At 42.3% G+C, this 22827-nt stretch overlaps 1 protein-coding gene across 1 annotated transcript in view; it reads left to right on the top strand.

The window, feature by feature from the left end:
• TAF4B (TATA-box binding protein associated factor 4b) overlaps window positions 1-13233 on the top strand; it is a 215396-nt gene extending 202163 nt beyond the window's left edge. The window contains exon 16 of the mRNA XM_063613543.1: window positions 13079-13233. The gene's annotated coding sequence lies outside the window, so the exon portion shown is untranslated. The remainder of the gene's footprint in view (window positions 1-13078) is intronic.
• Window positions 13234-22827: the final 9594 nt, after the last annotated feature.

The raw sequence follows: 22827 nt of genomic DNA, 5'->3' as shown, positions 1-22827 counted from the left end.
GCTCAGATAGTCTCTGGTGACCTTGGGCCTCCCTTCTGTGTGGTTCTATCTGGTTCTGACATCCAGTCTTCAATGAGCTTCTCACAAAAGTCTTGTGAGACAAGCAAGGTGAATGCTGTTTACCTTCATTTTTCAGGTGTGAAAACCAAGGCTTAAAGCATGCAAGTTATTTGCTCAAGGTTTTTCAGCCACGAATGAAGAAGCTGAGTCTGCTCCACACCTGTGAACCAGGCTATTTCCACCATAACCTGAACTCAGATTAGCACCAGCCCATGCAGAATAGTCCAGAAGGCTGCCCATAGCCTTAAAGGACAGTGTGAGCATTAATCACAGCCTGTTGCATTTGAAGACCACCTCCAGAACAATGTTGTTTTAAATCTATGCCCAAGGCTGAACTTGGATTGGAAAGATGGGAGAGACAGCAGGCCTGGGTGTATTCAGGATTATTTCCTAATAACTCACTCTCTCCTCCCTCCTCCCTTTCTTGAAAGTGAGTGGTTAGGGATGAGCGGTTGTAGGCAGAGATGGCAGCGTGAGATATTTCACCAAAGAGTGGGTGTTTAACCACCACCTGTCTAGGAGATGGGCAGCATGTCCCAGAGATGATTCTAACAGGGAATTCTTCCTAGCAGAGCCCAGTGAAGGGAACCAGGAAATTCGGGGGCAGACCAATCTCACTTTCTCTGTCAGGCAAGATCACCTGTGCAGTGGTTTGAGTTCAGGCATCTTACTTTCTTTTAATTAGATTCATAGGATTAAAAATTTTCTGCTTATCTGTCCAATATTTGTAAAGCACGTCAAAAAATCTGCAGAATCCCCCCCCTTTTTTTTCAAAAGAACTATACATAAATCTGAGAAAAAGCAGAGCTGGAAAAAAATGGGGGCATCTTGGAGGATGAACTACCTGGAGCCCCATTCTGGCAGCTCTTGAGAATTCTGGAATTCCTCTGGAAACTACGGATTTAGTCTCTCATTTCCCATTTGAGAAAACAAAATATAGTAATAGCGACCAAGGTTATATTTTATGGAGGTCTCACTGTCTTTTTATTCTGACAGCAGCCCCACAAAATGAGTGTTATATTCTTGGATTATCAGAGGAGAAATGTGAGATGCAGGCAGGTTGAGAAAATTGCTCTAAGTCACTTCGGGAATGTGTGCATGGACAAGGGAGGTCCACCTGGGATTGTTCAGCTGCAAGACCAACACAGGGCCAAGTCAGAAAACACAGATTTCCCATCAAACCTGGGTTCTGTGAAAATAAGATCTTAATGGAAACTCAGTGTAAATGTGTTTTTCTACCTCTAAAAGAGCCACCTTTCCTTGACACCTACTTTGAACAGCAGAAGGGCCTTGACTGGTGAGATTCTGTAATGTACGTGGCTTTTGGTATCCTGGAGGAGATGTCGGCAGTTTGCCCTCACTGAGAAAAAAAGTCAGGCCAAGTCCCCAAAGTCACCTTGAAGCTGCATGCATCTATCCCTGATTCAAATTCATGTTGTGGCTTAGAAATGACTTCAACCTAGTAGCTGGCATTTAGGCAGGAAAATCAGCATCATAGAAAGTTAGGAACTTTGGGCTGGGCGCAATGGCTCATGCCTGTAATCCCAGCACTTTGGGAGGCCGAGCAGGCGGATCACCTGAGGTCGGGAGACCAGCCTGACCAACATGGAGAAACCCTGTCTCTACTAAAAATACAAAATCAGCTGGGCATGGTGACGCATCCCTGTAATCCCAGCTACTCGGGAGGCTGAGGCAGGAGAATCGCTTGAACCCAGGAGGCGGAGTTTGCCGTGAGCCGAGATCGCACCATTGCATTCCAGCCTGGCAACAAGAGTGAAACTCCATCTCAAAAAAGAAAGAAAGAAAGAAAGAAAGGAACTTTGGAAGCATTCTGCCCAATGTCCTCATTTTACAGATTAGAAAACTGTACGATGGTGTAGCAAAAAAAAAAGAAAAGGAGGAGAAAGAGGAAGAGAACTTGTCCCAGTGGGCCAGAAGCCCCCAGCAGCATGGCATGGCCATGGGCTAAGAGCACCTGCTTTGGAGAGAGTAGTGGTAACAGCAGCCACAACTCATTCATCAGCAACTATCCATGAGAACTTACTGTATGCCAGATACTGTACTGGGGGTATGGGATACACAGATAAACAAAACATATGGCCAGGGTGCTTGGTGGCTCATGCTGTAATCCCAGCACTTCGTGAGGCTGAGATGGGAGGATCATTGAGGCCAGGAGTTTGAGACCAGCTGGGACAACATAGCGAGACCCTCCATCTGTAAAAATTAAAAAAAAAAAATAAAAACAAAACTAAATAAAATAAAAAAACAAAACATATGAAGATCCCTGTCCCTGTGGAGCTCACAGCTAGTAAGGTGAGCTAGACATCAAAAAATAATAATAGGAGTCCCAGAGCAGTGGCTCACACCTGTAATCCCAATACTTTGGGAGGCCAAGGTGGGAGGATTGCGTGAGCCCAGGAGTTTAAGACCAATCTGGGTGACATGGTGAGACCTCGTCTCTACAAATAATAAAAAAATTAGCTGGGCATGGTGGTGTGTGCCTGTAGTCCCAGCTATTTAGGAGGCTGAGGTGGGAGGATCACTGGAGCCCAGGTTGTAGAGGCTGCAATAAGCCAAGATGGTGCCACTGCACTCCAGCCTGGGGGACAGAGCAAGACCTTGTCTCTAAATAAATAAATAAATCATAATAAGAGAAATTGCTTAATGGATACAAGGTATATTATTCAGATGATGGTTACACGAAAAGCCCAGACTTCACCAAAAGCAATATATCTATGTAGCAAAACTGTACTTGTACCACTTAAAGCTATACAAATTAATAATAATAATGGTCTTCAAGGTTTGTTGATTATGCAATCCAGGAGTGTAAAGTTTTTGACAACATTCCTCCAGTGTAAATCTAATTGTTTCTAAATTATCTACATGTGCTTCTATAGTATTATATATGTTTAAATATACCCCCCAAATAGAAAATATTAATACATATAAATAGAAGTTGTAATTTGCTTTCCTCTCTCCAGTTGGACTATGTTATAAATAGGTCTGGAGCACTCACTTTGGAGAGCTCTGGACCAGGCAGCCACCCCACGAGCTGGGACATTAAGGAGTCCTGAGAACAGATGTTTAGTTTTAGGATAAAAGAGAACTGAGCTCCACTCCTCTTTTCTATCATTGCTTCATTGAATTTTAAAAATTGTAAAATACACATAACATAGACTTTACCATTTTAACTATATTTAAGTGGACAGTTCAGTGACACAGAGAATATTCACAATGTTGGGCAACCATCACCACCATGCCTCTCCAGAACTTTTTTTTTTTTTTTTTGAGGCAGAGTCTCACTCTGTCACCCAGGCTGGAGTGCAGTGGCGTGATCTTGGCTCACTGCAACCTCTGCCTCCCGGGTTCAAGCGATTCTCGTGCCTCAGCCTCCCGAGTAGCTGCGATTACAGGTGTGTGCCACCATGCCTGGCTAGTTTTTGTATTTTTAGTAGAGATGGGGTTTCACCATGTTGGCTAGGCTGGTCTTGAACTCGTGGTTTCAAGTGATATGTCTGGCTCGGCCTCCCAAAGTGTTGATATTACAGGCATGAGCCACTGCGCCTGGCCTCTCCAGAACTTTTTTTATCTTCTAAACTGAAACTTTGTACTCTGTACAGAATTACTCCCCATACTTCCCTTCCCTCAGCCCCTGGCAACCACCTGTCTACTTTCTGTCTCTATGAATTTGGTTGTTCAAGGTCTGTGTCTATATTCTAGGCCTATTATTAGTTTTAGGCTCCTATGATGCTCCAAGTAGAGCTTTGGCATTTACAATTCAGTGGTGAGCAAAGGAAATGCAGATTCTACCCTCCAACCTGCCTCAGTCTGCTTTAACTAACTTTATGTTTTTTGGTTTTTTGTTTTTTTGAGACGGAGTCTTTCTCTGCTGCCCAGGCTGCAGTGCAGTGGCACAAGCTCAGCTCACTGCAACCTTTGCCTCCCAGGTTCAAGCAATTCTCGTGCCTCAACCTCTGAGTAGCTGGGACTACAGGTGCACACCACCACGTCCGGCTAATTTTTGTATTTTTTAGTAGAGATGGGGTTTCTCCATGTTGGCCCAGCTGGCCTTGAACTCCTGGCCTCAGGTGATCTGCCCACCTCGGCCTTCCAAATTGCTGGATTACAGGCGTGAGCCACCATGCCTGGTCTGCTTTAACTAACTTTAACTAGCCTAACCTAGTACTGCTTTAGGTTAGTCTTTGGAGAGGCAAGGACGTGGGCTATATCCAAGCTTGTGACAATATGTGGCAGATTTGGTGAGAGCCACAGCAGATGAGAGAAGAGAGGATGGGAGAGTTGAGGCTGGAATTGAGTGAGATATAAAAAGTGACTATGGTCCTGGCGCAGTGGCTCACGCCTGTAATCCCAGCACTTTGGAAGGCTGAGGTGGGTGGATCATGAGGTCAAGAGTTCGAGACCACCCTGACCAACATGGTGAAACCCTGTCTCTATTAAAAATACAAAAATCAGCCAGTCATGGTGGCATGCACCTGTAATCCCAGCTTCTCAGAAGGCTGAGGCAGGAGAATTGCTTGAACCTGGGCGGAGGTTGCAGTGAGCTGAGATCGTGCCACTGCACAGCCTGGGCGACAGAGCGAGACTCCATCTCAAAAAAAAGAAAAGTGACTATGGGGAAAGATAAATCTCCAGGGAATTCCTCAGAACTTGGGGGAGAGACAGGACTTCCTGCACTATGAAGATTGGGGTTGTATTTATTTCAATTGAATGCTATAGGAGAAGATGATCCCAAAAGTGGGTTCCCTGATGGACATAGGAACATTAGGGTGTCGTCAGTATTCATAACCTTGGAATGACTCAGGACTCAGAGCCTGGGAGGATCAGGTTTCAGGCTGGGTGGAGAGAATGAGAGGGAGAGGCTATGCTTCCCAGGCTAAAGCTTCGTTGCATGGCTGACAGCCTGCCCACAATGAAGTGGATTACACACTCTGCTCCCCTCTGCCTGCCTTTACCTTAGGATAACATATACATTTCCAATTACAGGGCTGGTTAAAAATCAATACGAAGGTGAGAGAAAACAGATCATTTTTCTTATGGAAGTAACTGTTTTCATTAATTTTTCATTAGTGCTGCCTTTGTTTTGCTATCCATCACTGGCAGAGCTGTGGCCTGCATTTCAGCTAGTGTGCGTGTTTCTTGGATTCAGGAGATACTGGTTGATAAAGCCAGCAGTTTAATGTTCATGACTACTGATTGTGGAACAGGTTTAGGCGACTGGTTTTTAAAAATATTTTTAATTATTAAGTTTTATAGGTACATAGGCAGTGTAGGTATTTATGGGGCACATGAGATATTTCGATACAGGCATACAACGTGTCATAATCTCATCAGGGTAAATGGGGTTTCCGTCACCTCAAGCATTCATCATTTCTTTCTGTTATGAACATTCCAATTGTATTCACTCAGTTATTTTAAAATGTGCAACAAATTATTGCTGATTGTAGTTACCCTCTTGTGCTATCAAATACTAAATCTTATTCATGGTATCTAACTATATTTTTCTACCCATTAGCCATCCCCATTTCCCACCCCTCTCTCCCCACTATCCTTCCCAGTTTCTGCTAACCATCTTTTTACTCTCTATCTCCATGAGTTCAATTGTTTTAATTTTTAGTTCCCACAAATGAGTGAGAACATGCTAAATTTCCTTCTTTCTGTGCCTGAATTCTGTCACTTAATATCTTCTAGTTGCATCCATGTTGTTGACAGGATCTCATTCTTTTTAATGGCTTAATAGTACTCCGTTTTGTGTATATAACACATACACTTTTTTTGTTGTTGTTTTTGAGACAGAGTCTTGCTCTGTCACCCAGGCTGAAGTGCAGTGGTATGATCATGGATCACTGCAGCCTCCACCTCTCAGGCTCAAGTGATCCCCCTACCTCAGCCTCCCAAGTAGCTGAGACTACAGGCATGCACTGGCTAATTTTTTTTTTTTTCAATGTAGTGTAGATACAGCGTTTTACCATGTTTCCCAGGCTGGCCTTAAACTCCTGAGCTCAAGTGATCCTCCTGCCTCAGCCTCCCAAAGTGCTGGGATTACAGGCATGAGCCACCGCACCCTGCCCATAACAATTTTTTTTTGTCCATTTGTCTGTTGCTGGACACTTAGGTTGCCTCCAAATCTTTGCTATTGTGAATAGTGCTACAACAAACATGGGAGTGCAGATTATCTCTGTTCAATATACTGATCTCCTTTCTTTCGGGTATACCCAGCAGTGGGATTGCTGGATCACATGGTAGCTCATACGGTAGTTTTTTGAGGAATCTCCATACTGTTCTCCATAGTGATTATACTCAGGGGAGTTACGAGGGTTCCCCTTTCTCTACATCCTCCCCAGCACTTGTTATTGCCTGTCTTTTGGGTAAAAGCCAATTTTACTGCAGTAATTGTAGTACAAATTTTATTGTAGTTTTGATTTGCATCTCTCTGATGATCAGTGATGTTGAGCACCCTTTCATATACCTGTGTGCCATTTGTATGTCTTCTTTTGAGAAATGTCTATTCAAACCTTTTGCCCATTTTTAAATCAGATTATTAGATTTTTTTCCAATTGAGTTGTTTGAGCTCCTTATATATTCTGGTTATTAATCTCTTGTCAGATGGGTAGTCTGCAAATATGTTCTCTCATTCTGTGGGCTGTCTCTTCACTTCGTTGATTGTTTCCTTTGATGTGCAGAAACTTTTTAACTTGATATGATCCCGTTTGTCCATTTTTGCTTTGGTGCCTGTGCTTGTGGGGTAATACTCAAGAAATCTTTCTCCAGTCCAACATCCTGGAGAGTTTCTCCAATGTTTTCTTTTTTGTAGTTTCATAGTCTGAGGTCTTAGATTTAAGTCTTTAGTCCATTTTGATTTGATTTTTGTATATGGTGAGAGATAGGGGTCTAGTTTCATTCATCTGCATATGGATATCCAGTTTTCCCAGTACATTTATTGAAGAGACTGTCCTTTCACCGATGTATCTTCTTGGCACTGTTGCCATAAATGAGTTCATTGTAGATACATGGATTTATTTGTGGGTTTATTCTGTTCTATTAGTCTATGCATCTGTTCTTATGCCAGCACCATGCTGTGTAGGTGACTGTTTAAAGATCACTGTGTTTGTTAAAATGTGCTTAAAAGCATCATGTTTCCACTCACCAAAGCTTAGTCCATTTTCTGTTGTGGAAATTCTGTTTGTAGACTAAGTACGTGTTGAGATTGCATCGTATTTATCTTCAGGGGTGTGTTGAAGCCAAACTCTTAATGGATACTTTTGACATTGATTGTTTTTACACGTCCATTTGGCTGGTGCTCTTCACTAAGGGAGCCAGACTTGTACCCCTGAGCTCCCCATCTTGGATGGGGAGCAGGGGGAGAGAGTTTCTTGCGTCTCTGTGCATGTGCTTGCCTGTGCTTTCAGTGGGGTGATTCTGTCCCTTCTCTTCAGTTCTCTGACCTCAGCCTGCTCCATTCTCTCAGAGGCTTAAGGAAGACGTCTGAACTCCTCACATTAGCAGAATTGCTTGAGTTCTGCTTGTGCCAACAGTAAACCTTCTCCCCTCTTTCGTACTCTGGTACTTATCTCTAGTGTGTCATCTACTCATGTGAGTCTCACCTCACCAATCTTAAGTTATCTGAAAACAGGGATAGCGGCTTTTTCTTTTTGGATTTTCAGCATCTAACAGCACCTGGCCAGTGATAAGTGATTGACGAATGTTTATTAAATGAAAATACAACTGGAAGTAATTCATTTGTTTTCAGTAAGCAAGGGTCAGAGCCTTCATTAGCAGTGATGGGAGTCTATGGTGGGAAGTGATGCAGGGTCATGCATTTGAGGAGGCTCTGACACCACCCCAGTTGACTTATTCTATTGATGTAAAAGAACTATGTGCTGATTCCAGCTCTGTGACTAATTAGCCATGTAACCATGAATAAGTCACTAACACTGTGTCCTCATCTATAAAAGGGGGTTGTCCCAGATCTAACCTCCTTGGCCCAAGAACATCTACCACTGGAAAAGTATTCTCCTGTATTCTTACTCCTCCAGCTGAAATGATGGACAAGCCTTCTGATGTCAGCTCCCTCGGCTGGCTACTGCCATCCTTCTGCTGGCCACGGAACTGGCTCTCCCTCCTTCTCAGGCATTAGGGCTTAGGGGCTTCTCTGGAGCTAAGCCTGCATCTATGTTTGTTAACTGAGCCCCTCAGCCTGCTCCTTGGCCTTCCTCCATCGTACCTCTGACTCTTTCTTGTTTTCTAAAGTTCGTTTACATATGACTTCATTTTGGACTACCACCCTCATATAAGACACTTTCCTCACCTCAGAAAATTCCCCTAACCCCTTTCACGAGCCCACCATGCTCTCACTCCTGTACCCTAGTAATATCTATTCTGACTTCTATTATTGGAAATTAGTACTTCTGGAACTTTTTATAAATGGAACTGTACAGTATATATTTATTTGGTTGTTTGATTTTTCATTCAATGTAATTTATTTTACTAAATAAAAGTTATTTTACTTTTTTATTTTAAGTTCAGGAGTTCATGTGCAGGTTTGTTACGTAGGTAAACTTGTGTCATGGGGGTTGGTTGTACAGATTATTTCATCCCCCAGGTATTAAGCCTAGTACCTATTAGTTATTTTTCTTGATCCTCTCCCTCCTCCTACCCTTCACCCTCCAATAGGCCCCAGTGTATGTTGTTCCCCTCTATGTGTCCATGTGTTCTCATCATTTAGCTCCCACTTATAGGTGAGAACATGCAGTATTTGGTTTTCTGTCTCTGCATTAGTTTACTAAGAATAATGGCCTCCAGCTCCATTAATGTTCCTTCAAAGGACATGATCTTGTTCTTTTATATGGCTGCATACTATTTCATGGTATCTATATACCACATTTTCTTTATCCTATCTGTCATTTATGGACATTTAGGTTGATTTCATCTCTTTGCTATCGTGAATAGTGCTGCAATAAACATATGTGTGCATGTGCCTGCCTTTCTTTCCCTTTTTGCTTTCTTTCTTTCTTTCTTTCTTTCTTTCTTTCTTTCTTTCTTTCTTTCCTTCTTTCTCTCTCTCTCTCTCTCTCTTCCTTCCTTCCTTCTTTCTTTCTTTCTCTTTCTTTCTTTCTTTTTCTTTTTTTTCTTGAGATGGAGTCTTGCTCTCTCACCCAGGCTGGAGTGTGCAGTGGCACAATCTCGGCTCACTGCAACCTCTGCCTCCCAGGTTCAAGCGATTCTCCCCACTCAGCCTCCTGAGTAGCTGGGACTATAGGCATGCACCACCACTCCTGGCTAATTTTTGTGTTTTTAGTAGAGACAGGGTTTCACCATGTTGGCCAGGCTGGTTTAGCCAGGCTGATCCACCTACCTCAGCCTCGCAAAGTGTTGGGATTACAGGCGTGAGCCACCATGCCCAGCATGCCTTTCTGATAGAACAATTTATATACACCTTTGGATATATACCCAGTAATGGAATTGCTGGGTCAAATGGTATTTCTGTTTTTAGGTCCTTGAGGAATCGCCACACTGTTTTATACAATGGTTGAACTAATTTACACTCCCACCAACAGTGTGTAAGTGTTCCTTTTTCTCTGCAACCTCTTCAGCATCTGTTATTTTTTGACTTTTTAATAACAGCCATTCTGACTGGTGTGAGATAGTACCTCATTGTGGTTTTAATTTCCATTTCTCTAATGATCAGTGATATTGAGCTCTTTTTCATATATTTCAACATAATTTTTGAGACTCATTCATGTCACTGCATATATCTGTAGTTGATTCTGAGTTGTATTTTGTTGTTTAAATAAACTACAATTTGTTTATTGATACTCTTGTTGGAGGACATTGAGTTATTTCTGGTTTTGGCCCCTTTGTATTTTTAACTTCTTTTACATTTAGCCATTTCCCCTTAATTTCTAAATTTAATAACATCATTTGGAAATTCATCCCTACTTACTAGCTATGTGATATTGAGCAGGTTACTTTAGGCCCTCTGAATTACGGTTTTCTCATTTGTAAAATGGGATAATAATAGTATCTTTTTCATAAGATTGTTTTGAGTATCAGGTGGGATTACATATTGAAGCACTTAGGATATTGCCTGGAATATAATAAGCACTCTATAAAGGTTTGCTATTATTTAGGAAGAACAACTGAACTGTTGTGAGGATTAAATGGGTCACACACTATTAATACAAACACATCTATGATGCAAGGGTTACCCAAGGAACATGGAGTTTGAACCTCATTCTTATTGCTTACATCCCTTCTTACAAACATCATGCAAACTCCCTTGTAACCCTGGTGTTCATGTTTTTTACTGCAAGAATATGAGATGATACGAATCCATATGGCCATTTTCAAATACTCAAATTGAAAAAAAAAATTCTCACCCTAACTTGCTGAGATTGTACCCTCTGCAAATACACTGTTAGGAAGTGCTGGAGTAGAAAATATTTCTAATCATTTTGGATATCTATAGAATGTAGGAAATAATCATTATATTCAATGACTCGTGTTAAGGCATGCTATTTTAATAAAGTGAAAAGTTTAAAAAGAGAGGAAAGGCTCCATATATCTCACTCTGCCATTCCCTCTGGTGACTGTCCTGTCTCTTTTCCTTCACAATAAAAGAAGAGTCTGCAATTGCTGTCTTCTCCTCCTGGCTTTGATTTACTTCTCAGCCTGCTGCAGTCTGGCTCTGGATCCCAGCACACCATGGTCGCCTTCTCTAGGGTTAGCAGTGGCTTTGGAATTGCCACACCTAATGTACGGGTTTCCGCTCCATCCCCATCTGACCTTTCTTGGGTGTTGGACATTCTCATTCTCTCCTTGAAACTCTCTCCTTTCCAATTTCCCACACTATTTTAGGTAGGTTTTCCTCCTCCTTCTTTGCTGTTCCTTCTGGGTCTCCACCCACCTCTCCTGTCGGAGGCATCTCCAGGTGCGCGTCCACTCTGTCCACTCTCCCTGGGCGTCCTCAGCCTTTCCTTGTCAGTTATCACTCCAAAGCCCCGTGTTTAATCTCAGCTCCTCCCTGCAGTGCCTGTGGCTTCCTGCCCTCCTCTCTGGACATGCAGTTATCCACAGCCATCTCCTGGGCCACACACCCCAACTAAACTCTGTGGAGAGTTCTCACTGCCTGCCCCACAAATGCAAGCTTCCTCTTGACCTCCATTCCCTCTTTTTCTTAAGGGCTCTCAATCCTTGGGGAGCCTGAGGTGGAAACTTTGGAATCATTTTGACTGTTTTCTCTCCTTCACCACCCACATGTAATTGCTCATCAAGTTCTGTTGTTTGTACCTTGGAAATCTCTCATGATATTCACCCCCTCTCCTCCCTCCCAATTGCTTTCATTTATCACGGCTCCACAGGACAGCTGGAATCATCTCCTGATTGATCTCTTCTTCAGGCTCTGCAAGCTCCACTTCCTTCTCCACTTTCCCACAAATACAGTGTTTCTTAAAAGCAAATCTGGTTGCATCACACTGCTGTTTGAAAATGCCAATGATTCCTTGTTGTCTATGACTCATTCCCACACTGGGTCCTCAGGGCCACCTGGATGTAGACTTTTGGGTCCCACCTTAAGGACTCTGAATCAGTCTGTGGGGCTTGAAAAGCGGCATTCAGGAGGGCCCCCATCCTAACTTCTCCTGATGCTGGGTCTCCCTGCTGTTTTCCTTGCCTGCCCCTGCCCCACAGGGAACTTGGCTATTCTTCCTATACTCAGCATCGTGCTTTTTCAGGTGTCTGTCTTTGCACAGGCTACTGTCCCTGCCTGAAACACCCTTTGCCTCCCACTTTCCTCCTCTTGTCTTCCTGGTGGGCTCATCCTGTAAGATTCTGCTCCTGCCCCAGCTCTGTGAGACCTTCCCTGGCTTCCCCAGGATGAGCTAGTAGTTTGTTCCTGCCTCATGTTCCCAGAGCAGGCTGAACAGCTGTGTCAGGCAGGGCCTCTATCAACTCTGCTGTGGTTGTTTCCCACTGGCCTCCCCTTGCTGGGAGCGCGCCCCTCCAAGGCAGGCACTGTTTCCTGGCTGCCTCCCTCAGCCAGGCAGTGCATGAATGAGCCTCCCTGCTTCTTTCTGTCTTATTTTAAGCACTGCTTGTCAGGTAGTGCGATGGGCAGAGCTAATAGTAAGTGTGTTGTTTTGCAAATGTTGCTTTAGTTAGGACCTCTAGCTTCTCTGAGTCAGTTTTGGAACATTTTATTTCACTTACTTTTTTATTTCAGTAGAAGAAAATTAAGGAGGAGTTGAGGAGGGGCAACAGGAAGGAGAATTCAGGGCCTCCCTTGGGCGCCTTCTTAACCCTGTGCCCATCAGTGCTGTATTACCTGGGCATAATGAGAAACTTCCCTATTTCACTGTAAGGAACTTCCAAGTTGAAAAGCCTCACTGAGGTAGTCCTCCTGGTTTCTGGGAGATAACATTCAATTTCTTCAACTAGCCAGGCGCTGCAGCCTGCCTGATCTTTGTAGCCTGGGGAGGCCTCACTGCCTGGGAAAGGTGACGTCTGGAAGAGAAGAGCTGTCTGGAAAGAAAATGGCAGGGTCAAGTGCCCCTTTGGAGAGTGTGGTGGGACAAGCCAGGAGTGAACATTTCTTATCAGGGGCTATACCTTTTCAATCAGTAGTTGGAGCTGGGCACAGTGGCTCACACCTGTAATCCCAGCACTTTGGGAGGCTGAGGCAGGTGGATCACTTGAGGTCAGCAGTTTGAGACCAGCCTGGCCAACATGGAGAAACTCTGTCTCTACTAAAAATACAAAAATTAGCTGGATATGGTGGTGTGTGCCTGTAATCCCAGCTACTCAGGAGGCTGAGGTAGGAGTATTGCTTGAGCTTGGGAGGCAGAGGTTGCAGTGAGCTGAGATCATGCCACTGCACTCCAGCTTGGGCGACAGCATGAGACTCTGCCTCAAAAAATAAAATAAATAAATAAATAAATAAATAAATAAATAAATAAATAAATAAATTTGTAATTGACCTTGGTTTTATTTTCCTGCTCACAAGGAAGCAGGAAGAGCCCAAGGAAAAAGAAGCAGCATGAAAAATGACAAGAAGACTACAACAGAAGTTTCTAGGAACTTTGCACACACAGAAGAGGGTTCTTTTAGTTTTGGTCAGGATAGGGAAAGAACAAAATAAAAGTGAACATTTATTGAGCCAGACCCTGTCTTCTACTTGTGTTAATTCATTTGCTCAGATCCTCGCCAGAGCTCTGTGAGGTAGGCACTGATGTAATTCCCAGTTTTTAGATGAGGACTGTGAGGGACAGAGAGTTTCCCTAACTTTCCCAAGGTCACACAGCCAGTAAGCAGGGGACAGGGATCTGAACCGACACTGGTAGCCATGGCGCCACAGCTTAGAGCAGTCAGTGTAATGTGACTGGTGGCCAAGACAAGGCAGACACACGTCACTGCTGTCTTACTTCTGCCTTCCCCATCTCAGAGGATGGACTTCAAACTGGAAAGGGTGGAACAAAGTGCGGAAGGAACTGGACCTCAGGTCAGGGGCAGAGTGTGGGCTGGCCCCTGAAAGCTTACCTGAATTGGAGCTTCTCGGTTTAGATGAAATACATTTCCAGATAAGGACAGACCTGTAGATGTGTTAACTGGTGAGATTTCCTGGAGAAAGTGGGGAAGGGTAACAATGGAATATCAGTAACAATAAAAAATCAATAACTAGGAAAAAAATCAATAATGTTCCTAGTTATCTAAAAGAGTACAAAAACATCTAAAATCAACTATTAATGGCACCTTTGCTGCATTATGTATTAGGTGGAATTTTTATTTTTATTTTTAGACAGAATCTTGCTGTGTCACCCAGGCTGGAGTGTGGTGGTGTGATCTTGGCTCACTGCAACCTCCACCTCCTGGTTCAAGTGATCCTTGTGCCTCAGCCTCCCAAGTAGCTGGGATTACAGGCGTGTGCCAACACACCCGGCTAATTTTTGTATTTTTTCTAGAGATGGGATTTTGACATGTTGGCCAGGCTGCTCTCGAACTCCTGGACTTAAGCGATCCACCCACCTGGGCCTCCTAAAGTGCTGAGATTACACGCATGAACCACCGTGCCCTGCTGGGTGGAATTTTTTAATTGCAAATAATATAAACCAATTTATGCAGCTTAAAGAAAGTGGAGCTTACTATGACAGTGCAGAGCTGTCTCACAAAAGTGACAGCAGGCACCCACCAGGCCTCAGGAGTCAACCAGAACCAGGAAGTCAACTGCGTTGTTGCTGCTTCTGCTGTACACCTGCCTCTGAATTTTCTCTTGCCCGTGAACTTGGCAGCCCACAGAGCTAAGGCTGATAGTTCCTCTTTTTGACAGCGCAGCCAGCCAGAGATGAGTCTCCTGGACTCAATTATATATTTGCAGGTAAGAGACCTGGTTGACACAGGTATTCCCTCTGGGACGATCAATGAGGGTGGCAGTGTCCTGGGTAAATGTAGCTTCTCCACCTATGGTGCAGTGGAGGAAAGGGTGTGTGTGTGTGTGCTGTTCAGAAAGTTGGGCAGGGGATAGGGAACTATTCTCAGATGCAGTGGTGTCTAAGCTGACACCCAAGTTTCTTGACAAATTGTGCGCCGAATGTTTATGAATAGTGTATCAAAGAAAGCAGATGCCCAGGCCCTCCCAAAGAAGTCATTTACTTCTTGATGGACATACTAAAGGGATAGAATGGGAGGAGGCAGGGATTTGTAATCAGGAGGATCTGAGTGGAAAAACTGTAAGTACGCCAGCTTCCTCCTCTTTTTCTTGGAGGGCTAGTGCCAAGTGCAGGGCTGGCTCACAGTGGGTGCTTAGCAGCTCTGAATGCATGAATGAATGAACGAATGAATAAGTGATCGCCTAGTCCTGTGGGTTCACAGCTGTTGGGAACACCCGTACCCAAGTAATGCTGGTGAAGAGTCTGGCATCATCCTGGAGGGATAACTTTGATGGTGTGCTTCAGGTCAACAATGATGTCTGTGGCTCAGGTGAAGATGGACAGGCCATGCTCAGAGAATTCTCAAATGACTCAAGCTTGAAGGAGTGAATAGCTTCCTGGAGGACAGATGGAAGAACCCCAAAGCATCCAAAACACCAATTCTGTGAAATTTCCTGGGGAATAAGGGCCGGTTCTTTCTTTGGTTATAAATGATCAATTGCTCAAGGGATAGGGGATATCTGGCTTGATCAAACCCAAGGTCCGGGTGGTGTCTGCTTTTTAGGCTGCACTAAGTTGAGTACAGTGTCCAGATCAAGGGCATTTTAGTTGAAGACAATGTGGCTGCTTAATCTGGTAAAGAAAGCAGTAAGGACTGATTCAATGCCTTTCTTCCTTAGTGGAGGACAGTGGACCCAGGGGAAGAGCTGTTAGGGCAGCAAAGGCACCCAGCATGGCAGTAGCAAGCTCCTTGTCAAGGCGGTGATGGCTGACCTGGTGAGGGGTGGTGCCTTCCCAAATTCTTTCTTGTTTGCTCCCCACAACAGTCTTCAGGTGCAGTTGAGGCAGATGGCAGTGTGCTCTCTTTAGCTAAAGAAGCTGGGCCACTAAAGAGTGTTTAAGTGACCCGCTCAATGTCACATAGCTCAAGGAGCAGAGGTAAGCTGGAACCCAGGCATTCTGGTTTCCAGGCTACCCATGATAAGCATTGAAGGAGAAGCTGGAAGACCGTGGTGGGGTCTTCTGTGGGATGCCTTCCATGGGAGGGAGAAGAGCTACCTTGAAAGATGCCTAGCTCCTAATGTCTGTGACTTTGACGAGGTCAGAATGTCAGTCTCTGCTGCAAACTCTCTGTGTCCCTGACTACAGATGATGAGAGGTGGTGAGCAGCTAACATTTTTCCTGCCTGTATGCCCTGCACCATTTCTGAATGAGTTATGTCATTTATTCAACAGGATAATTTAATGATGTAGCCACTTCCGCCATGTGGAACAGTATGTTCTGATATTCATGGCTGTACTTCAAGAGTTGTAACTTCCGGATTAATTGCAGAATCAAGCTTTCATTTATCTGAGATTTCTTAATCAGTGGGAGTGGCAAATCAGACACACGTTTAATGTGGGCTAAAAAGCGCTCGGCATTATAACAACTGACTGCAACGTGTGATACTGGACTGGGTCGAGTCAGCAAACAAAACAAAACAAAACAGCTTTTAAAAGAATTATTGGGCTCACGCCTGTAATCCCAGCACTGGGAGGCTGAGGCGGGCGGATCACTTGAGGTCAGGAGTTTGAGACCAGCCTGGCCAACATGGCAAAACCCTGTCTCTACTAAAAATACAAAAATTAGCTGGGTGTGATGGTGCCTGTCTGTAGTCCCAGCTACTAGTCCCAGCTATGAGTGGGTGAGAATCGCTTGAACCTGGGAGACGGAGGTTGCAGTGAGCCAAGATATCGCGGCTGCACTCTAGCCTGGGCGACAGAGTGAGACTCCATCTCAAAAAAAAAAAAAAAAATTATTGGGACAGCTGGGGAAATTTGAATATTGACTGTGTGTGTGTGTGTGTGTGTGTGTGTGTGTATTATCACACTGAGAGTTAGGAGCATATTCTTGTTCTTAGGAGATTTTGTGCTGAAGTACTTGGGGTACTTCTGCTTGCAATTTACTTTCGAATAGCTCAGCAAAAACGATACGCAGGGACAAGGAGAGAGCAGACCTGGTGAAACGTTAACAACTGATTAATCTAAGTGAAGAGTGCATGGCCTTATTTGTACTGTGTTTCAACTTTTCTGCAGGTTTGAATATTTTAAAATGAAAGCTGGGGGGAAATGGTTAACACTGAAATAAAGGCAAATTTCAGGGAATAATTTTACTGTATAGCAAGTCTAAAAATGAAAAGCTCTAGTGGTAAGTAGGCAAGTTGAGGCAAACCATACTGCCTCTTTTCTTTTCCTAGCAGTGGAAAGCCAGAAAGCTACAGAATGAAACAAAGGCTATTTTGTGTGGTAGATGAACTCATTTATCAGCTGCATTCAGACTAGAAAGGCAGAGGGAGAGATCAGCCTGTTGAAGTTTCTTTTCTCCACCCCATCCCATCACTCTGATTAACCCTGTCGTTACTTCCCAGTGCTTATCAAGGAGGCAGCCGTATCCAAAACTTGGATATAGCCAGGATTCAAGCATGCAGCCAGGCGTAAAACATCTTTGAAATATAAGCCATAATGACTTTTGTTTTTCTGGCAAATGCTTTTTGTTGGAAGGAAGTACAGAATTTAAGAATCTATTTTAACAATATATTTTAATGTTGAAAAGTCAGATAATTTACCAAATAAAAAAGTAATGTTTGCTTTTCTAATTCATTACAAATTTATTACAATTCACCTAAGAGCAACAAAATATAAAATTCTTTACAAATAAGTGCTGCCGGAAAGTGTTCGGGTGGTCAGCGTTTAATCTGGAAGGTTATTCAGCTTGTTAGAGACCCATTTATGGATGAAGGAAAACCTTACATAAGCCCAATCCGATTGTCCATCTGGTATGCCTCACTCAACTCCCAGGAGTCAACTTGGTGTGGACTTGATAGTTGGCCAGATCTGGGTTAGAATCTGGACTCCAGTAATTTACTTATTCCTGATATTGACTATCTGTGTCCTCTTGCTTTTCTCTCCAGTTAGTTTGGTTAGAGGTTTATCAATATTATTAATTTTCTCAATAACCCAGCTTTTCATTTTATTGGTTTTCTCTATTATTTTTTTCTTTTTCTATTCTATTGATTTCTATTCTGATCTTTATTATTTTTGTTCTTTTGCTTACTTTGGATTTTCTTTGTTCTTCTTTTTCTAGTTTCTTAAGGTGGAAGCTGGAGTTGTTGATTTGAAAGTTTTCTTCTTTCCTCATGTAGATGTTTAGTGCTATAAATTTCCCAAGTACTGCTTCAGCAGAATCCCACACATTTTGGTATGTTATATTTGCATTTTCATTCAGTTCAAATACTTTCTAATTGCCCTTTGATTTCTTCTTTGATGGGCTATTTAAAAACATATTTAATTTTCAAATATTTGTGGATTTTCCAGAGTTCTTTGATTCCATTGTGGTTAGATAATTTCTTTTGTATAACTTCTTCTAAATCCATTGAGATTTGTTTTATGTTTTTAGAGTTGTTCAAGTCTGTATTTTTACTGAATTCCTGTCTATTTTTCCTATCACTTCTTGACAGAATGGTGTTCAGATCTCTGACTATACATGTGATTTGCCTCTATTTACCTGTAATTTATATCAATTATTAGTTTCTGTATTCTAAAGTCCTGTTATTATGTGAAAAAGAAAGGCTAAAAGTATGTCCTGTTGACCCCTTTATCGTATGAAATGATCTTTTTATTTCTGGTATTCTCTTTGCTCTGAAGTCCGCTTTGCCTGATATTAATATAGCAACTCCAGCTTTCTTTAGATTAGTGTTTGGGATGTGTTTTTCTATGCTCTTACTTTTAACCTATTTTTTAAAAAAATTGGAAATTGATTTCCTTTAGGCAGCATATAGTTGGGTGTCATATTTTTAGCCAGCCTGACGATCTCGTCTCAATCGAGGTGTTAGGCCATTTACATTTAATGTGGTTATTGATACGGTTTTGTTTAATTATATCCTTTTGCTAATTTTTACTTTTCTCATCTGCACTTTGTTTTGTTTTTCTTCTTTTTCTGCCTTCTTTGGATAAAATGAGTACTTTAAAAAATAATTTCACTTTATTGGCTTCTGTTGCATTATTTTAGTAGTTGCAAGGTTTATAGTATTATCTTTAACTTATCACAGTCTTATTTGTCAAATGATTTGATATCACTTAACATACAGGCATCTTATAATTTCATTTATCCTTCCAATATTGTTGTTATGAATGTTACTTCTACATAAGCTATAAACCCACGATGTGTTATTTTTCCTTTAAACAGTTATTTTTATAAAAATGTTAGCAATAAAGAATAAAGCCCTTTATGTTTACCCACGTAGTTATCATTTCTGGTGCCCTCCATTCTTTGTATAGAAGCTGATTTCCATTTGGCATCATTTTCCTTCTGCCTGAAGGACTTCTTTTAGCATTTTTTGTAGAGAAATCTGCTGGTGATATATTCTGTTAGATTTTGTCTTCCCGAAAAAGTTTTTATTTTACCATTGTATTTGAAAGGTAATTTTACTTTGTTGTTCCAATGTCTCTGGCTTGCATGTTTCTGATAAGAAATCTGCCATCATCCTTATCTTTCCACCTTTGTCCATAAAGTATCTTCTCCCTCCCCCACTAGCAGCTTTTAAGATTTTCTTTTCCTTATCATTGCTTTTAAGCAATTTGTTTATGATGTGTCTTGGTGTGTTTTTCTTTATGCTTCTTTTGCAGAGTTCATTAAGGTTCTTGGATCCGTGGGTTTATACTGTAGTTGTCATAAAATTTGGGAAATAGCCATTATTTCTTCAAATATTTTTCTGTTTGCCCCCTTGACCCCTTGAGGGAGACTGCAATTACATGTGTATTAGGCTGCTTGAAGTTACTCCACAGTTCAATATGCTCTGTTCATTTTGTTTCAGCATTTTAAAGACAAGACTCTGTGTTTCATTTTAGGAAATTTCTATTGCTATTTAATATACATTCAAGTTCACTAATTTTTTGTAATCTGCTGCTAATCCCATCAGGTGTGTGTTTCAGACATCATAATTTTTATTTCTAGAAATTTGATATTGTTCTTCTTTATATTTTCCATGTCACCATTTAACACATTAAGTCTTTAGCTCCTTGAACATATAGAATAAAGTTTATTAACTGTTTTAGTGTTTTTGTCTACTGATTGTGTAATGTCCCATCATTTCTAGGTTGGTTTATTTATTTTTATTTTTATTATTTTTTTTTGAGACAGAGTCTTGCTCTGTTGCCCAGGCTGGTGTGCAGTGGCATGATCTTAGCTCACTGCAACCTCCTCCTCCTGGGTTCAAGCAATTCTCCTGCCTCAGCCTCCTGAGTAGCTGGGATTACAGACACACACCATCATGTCCAGCTAATTTTTGTATTTTTAGTAGAGATAGAGTTTTACCATGTCGGCCAGGCTGGTCTTGAACTCCTGGCCTTAAGTGATCCACCCACCTTGGCCTCCCAAAGTGCTGGGATTACAGGCATGAGCCACCTCTGTCAGCCTCTGGGTTGGTTTAGATTTATTTATTTTATTTTATTTTTTACTATGAGTTATATTTTCCTGCTTCTTTGAATGCCTGGTAATTTTAAAAATTAGAGGCCAGTTATTGTGACTTTTACCTTATTGGGTGCTGAATATTTGTGTATCTCTATCAATATTTTTTGACTTTGTTTTAGAATGAAGTAGAGTTACTTGGAAACACTTTGATCCTTTTGGGATTTGCTTTTAAGCTTTGTTAGGTAAGATCAGAGCTGTGTTTAGTCTAGGGCTCATTTCCCTCCAGCACTCTGGCATTCTGAGTACTCTAACCAGTGCCCCATTCATTATGAGGCTTTCCACTCTGTCTGCTGAGAGCAGGAACTGTTTCTGGTCCTGGGTGGGCTATGGGGATTGCTTTCTCTCATTCTTCTATGTAGCTTTTCCCCTAGGCTTGAGTGATTTCGTCCAACACATGCACTGATCAGTACTCAGCTGAATAGTCTGTTCTTCAGTCTTCTCTTTCTGCATTTATCTCTCCCCTGTCCATTGCTCTGCCCTATGAATTCTAGCTGCCTTGGCCTCCCTGTACTACCATCTCCATCTCTTTAACTCAGGCAAAACATTAGCCTCTGAATGGGTTACCCCTCCCTGCAACATGGCCTGGAAACTTCCTCAAGGCAGTTAGCCAGGGCAATCATAGGGCTCACCTTGTTTGCTCTCCACCTCTCAAGGATCACTGTCCTCTGCTGCTCATATTCAATGTCTTGAAAAATCATTGTTTCATATATTCTGTCCAGTTTGTGAGTTGTTTCAGCAGGGAGAGTAATCTGTTACTTCATATTGGCCAAATGTGGAACTCTTGAATGACTTTAGATTAGGCAAAATCCAAAGTAAACATCAAAAGAACCAAAGTGCTTGAGGTATTTAATATTACTAGTAATTGATTCTCTATTGTAGGTCAGTTATTATACTTTACATTAATATTTAATTAAGTGCTTATGAGTAGAAATAAGTTCTCTAAGAGTTGGAGTGAGGAACATGAAACCCATACTCTGCCTAGTTCTACAAATAATAGACTTCAGTTGTGCATTTCATCTGTCATCGACAATCATTTAGTCAGCACTTGCTAGGTGCTAGGACATAAATAAGTCAGATTTCTTCCACTGAAGATCTTAAGGAGGGCCATTAGATTAGTAAACATATACATGTAGATATTTCAATATTAAGTTGTAAGTATGATAATAAAAGTACAAATTGGGTGCTTTAGGACCATAGAGATGGTCACCCATCTGAGGAGCACATGAAAAAGTGGTGATGGGTAAAGAGGGTCTTGAAGGATGAGTGGCAAGTGATTAAACAAATAACAGGATAAATGTATTACAAAGCAGGGAGACTCAGAACAATATGACATACAGGGCATGGTGGCTCATGCCTGTAATTTCAGCATTTTGGGAGGCTGAGGCAGGAGGATCGCTTAAATCCAGGAGTTCGAGACCAACCTGGACAACATAGTGAGACCCCATTTCTTTCTTTTTTTTTTTTTGAGATGGAGTCTTGTTCTGTTGCCAGGCTGGAGTGCAGTGGTGTAATCCCGGCTCACTGCAACCTCCACCTCCCAGGTTCAAGCGATTCTCCTGCCTCAGCCTCCTGAGTAGCTGAGATTACAGGCACACGTCACCATGCCTGGCTAATTTTTGTATTTTTAGTAGAGACGGGGTTTCACCATATTGGCCAGGATGGTCTCGATCTCTTGACCTTGTGATCCACCCCCCCTTGGCCTCCCAAAGTACTGGGATTACAGGCATGAGCCACCACACCTGGCAGTGAGACCCCATTTCTACACAAAATAATAAAAAAAAAATTAGCCAAGCATGGTGGCGGGTGCCTAAAGTCCTAGCTACTCAGAGGCTGAGGTGGGAGGGTCACTTGAATCTGGGAGGTCAGGCTGCAGGGAACCATGATTGTGCTACTGCTGCACTCCAGCTTGGGCAACAGAGTGAGACCCTGTCTCCAAAACAAACAAACAAGACAAAATGAAAAACAGCAAACAAAAAAAAACGAATTTGACACTAAAAGTATTTTGTAGGAGGCCAGGGGTGGCCCCAGATGAGGCTGAGGGGTAAGTAGAGTTAGATTAAGGAGGCTTGGATGCCACACTAAGGAAAGAAGATGATTCTAAAAACAACAAGGAAACACTGTCAGGCTTTTAACAGGGGAGTAACCAGGCTGCAATGTGGAGGATGGATTTTAAGGGGTGACAATCTCAATTCTCAACAGAAAAACCAATTAAGATCCTATGGAAATGGTCCATATAGGAGGAATTGATAATGTGACATTGGTAAGTGGAGGTAGGGGTGGAAAGGAAAAGACCAATTTAAGAAATATTTAGATGATACTTTCTGTAGAACTTGGTGACATTGTAAGTATGGGGATTGCAGAAATGGCTCCCTGGTGTGAACAGAAAGGAGCAACCTGAACTGAGATAGGAAATCTAAAAGGAGAAACGAAAGGCCCAGGTGCCAAAATAAGCTCGGTTCTGGATAGTCCAGTGAGAATGCTTGGCAGATCCTACATCTATCATTGCTTATGACAAAATATATTGAATCAATGGGTTTACATGGCTCACCCTCCTGCCTGACTAAAAGTCAAATGGCAAGGTCATATCTTATTTGTCCTGTAT

This window comes from Symphalangus syndactylus, chromosome 1 (assembly GCF_028878055.3).
Source record: "Symphalangus syndactylus isolate Jambi chromosome 1, NHGRI_mSymSyn1-v2.1_pri, whole genome shotgun sequence".
Taxonomy (NCBI): Eukaryota; Metazoa; Chordata; class Mammalia; order Primates; family Hylobatidae; genus Symphalangus; species Symphalangus syndactylus.
This window is presented reverse-complemented; position numbering and strand designations above follow the sequence as displayed.